This window comes from Rana temporaria, chromosome 6 (assembly GCF_905171775.1).
Source record: "Rana temporaria chromosome 6, aRanTem1.1, whole genome shotgun sequence".
Lineage (NCBI taxonomy): Eukaryota > Metazoa > Chordata > Amphibia > Anura > Ranidae > Rana > Rana temporaria.
Genome location: NC_053494.1, coordinates 187972661 through 187975899, shown reverse-complemented (window position 1 = coordinate 187975899; position 3239 = coordinate 187972661).

Here is a 3239-nt window from a genome sequence, read left to right as displayed (position 1 = left end):
CGCAATTGTCAGTTAAAGCGACGCAGTGCCGTTTTGCAAAAAATGGTCTGGTCAATAAGGAGGCAAATCCTTCTGGGGCTTAAAGTGGAGGTTCACCCGAAAAGTTAATTTTTAATTTTAGATTGTTACTCATTTTATCAAGGGGAATCGGATAGTTTTTTTAAAATCTAAGCAGTACTTACCGTTTTAGAGATACATCTTCTCCGCCGCTTCTGGGTATGGGCTGCGGGACTGGGCGTTCCTATTTGATTGACAGTCTTCCGACAGGCTTCCGACGGTCGCATACATCGCGTCACGATTTTCCGAAAGTAGCCGAACGTCGGTGCGCAGGCGCCGTATAGAGCCACACCGACGTTCGGCTTCTTTCGGCTACTCGTAACGCGATAGATGCGACCGTCGGAAGCCTGTCGGAAGACTGTCAATCAAATAGGAACGCCCAGTCCCGAAGACCCATATCCGGAAGCAGCGGAGAAGATCGCTCTCTAAAACGGTAAGTACAGCTTCGAATTTTAAAAAAACTACCCGATTCCCCTTGACAAAATGAGCATTAATCTAAGGTTAAAAACATTTTTCCGGGTGAACTCCCGCTTTAAGTGGTTAATGCACCTGTGCTGCAGAGCAACACAACGCTTGGTAATGCATTACAGTGCATTGTGGGGAGCTGCATGGAAATAAATAGTGCATGTCCAAATTTCACTGTGTGGTGCATAATTTAAATTATTGGGCTGCCTTAATCCAATGAACTTTATTATTATTATTATTATATTATTATACAGGATTCATATAGCGACAAAAGTTTATACAGCACTATACAATATAAAAGGGAGGCAATACAGTTACAATATAATAATATACAAGAGGGTTAAGAGGGCCTTGCTCAGGAGAGCTTACAATCTAATAATTATTATGTATATTTATAATATAAACAACAAGCAGTGCTAATATAGATAAAATTAACAATATGTGATTAATACTTAGCACCAATTACCGTATATACTCGAGTATAAGCCAAGTTTTTCAGCACATTTTTTGGTGCTGAAAATGCCCCCCCTCAGCTTATACTCAAGTCACCTTTTTGCACCTGATCTCCCAGGCTTTGGGCACCCATATAGACCCCCTCTTCCTCTACCAGTGTGCAAAGTTTGTTGTCTGGGGGACCTACGGCTGGGGAGCACCGATTTTTCAAAGTCGGACACCCCTTCCATAGACTCCCATGTTAAACTGTAATTTCTCCGGTAAATTTGGGGACCCGGTACCAGCCAGCCATAGGTCCCCTGGACCCAAAACTTGGCACACATGTAGCCCCAGTTCTTCACTAATAGTGTGCAAAGTTGCTGTCTGGGGGACCTATGGCCGGGGAGCACTGATTTTTCAAAGCCGGGCACCCCTTCTATATACTCCCATGTTAAACGTAAGTCTAGTCATGGACACAGTGAGGCACAGTGAGGCATGGACACAGTGAGGCATGGACACAGTGAGGCATGCACATGGACACAGTGAGGCATGGACACAGTGAGGCATGGACACAGTGAGGCATGGACACAGTGAGGCATGCACATGGACACAGCGAGGCATGCAGATGGACACCCTAGGCTTATACTCGAGTCAATACGTTTTCCCATTTTTTTGTGGTAAAATTAGGTGCCTCGGCTTATAGTCTGGTCGACTTATACTCGAGTATATACGGTACATGAAAATGAATGCAACCTAAAACTATTGAATATAAAAGCTACATTTAAATAAAAAAGTGTCCATAAAGAAAGTATAGCCACATACTACAACATAACGGCTTTCCTTAAGCCCCGTACACACGAACGGTTTTCCCGTCTGAAAAACTGCCTTGAGAGCTTTTGGCCGGGAAAACCGGTCATGTGCCGGAAAAAAAGAGAACCAGCTCTCTTTTTTCCCACCGGGATTCCCTGCAGTTTTTAACCCGGCAGTTTTCCTATGGGAAACACTGCGATGGAGCATACACACGGCCAGTGTCTTGTCGAGCTGGTTCCTCCATCGGATAAGTTCCTGCCTCGACTACGCAAGCACGGCCAGGAGCGGGGCATGCGCAGTAGTAGGCCACGCAAATCTCCGAGCCTCAACAGCTGATTGTCAGCTTAGACAAGCTCGCTCCCGATGCCTGATGCCTGCTTATACACGGCGCTGTATAGTACACGCCGCTCTACACAGCAAGCGGCGGATGTGATATTGAGCAGTGCTTTTTTGATTGCTTATCCACGCCACTCTATACAGCAAGGGGCGGATGTGAGACGTCTATTTTTGAGAAAACCATCCCCCAAAAAAGGACTGCTCAATATCACATCCGCCCCCTTGCTGTAAAGAGCGGCGTGGATAACCAATCAAAAAAGCACTGGCCAATATCACATCCGCCCCTTGCTGGCCCTTGCTGTGTAGAGCGGCGTGTACTATAGAGTGTATAATCAGGCATCGGGAGCAAGCGCGTCTACAGCTGAAGAACAGCTGTTCCCGCTCTGAGTTTTCCGTCGGCTCGGATTGCGCATGCGCACTCCAGAGAGAACCATATCGATAGGAGGAACCAGCTCGGCAGAACACCGGGATTCACGACCAAAGCCCTGATGGGTTTTACTTCCTCTTTGTTTTCCTAAAAAGGTAAAGCATAATGAGCTACTATGCATCGCATAGTAGCCCATTATGTGTCACTTACCTGAAACCGAAGCCTGCGATGTCCCCGATTTCCTCGCCCCCATGAAGCGTTCATCTTTCACCCTCTTCCTTCCGGGTATCGCGGCTCCGGTGCTGTAATTGGCCGGAGACGCGATGACGTCACTTCCGCGGGAGCCGCCAGTCACGGCACGATCTTCTTTAGAAACGGCATGATCACTGTTTCTAAAGTGTGCATGCGCTATTGTCTACGGCGCATTCGCCTTAGACATTGGCACCTGTCTCGTTTGCAAATATTTCCTAAACCGTGGAGGTTTAGGAAATATTTTGAGCACCTACAGGTAGGCCTTAATCTAGGCTTAGCTGTATGTAAAAGTGGTTGTAAAGGGTTTACAACCACTTTGAGGCCCCGTACACACGACCGAGTTTCTCGGCAGAATTCAGCCAGAAACTCGATCGGAGCTGAATTCTGCCGAGAAACCCGGCCGTGTGTACACTTTTGGCCGAGGAAGCCGACGAGGATCTCGGCGAGGAAATAGAGAACATGTTCTCTATTTCCTCATTGTTCAATGGGAAATTTCGGCTCGCCGAGCTCCTCGGCGGCT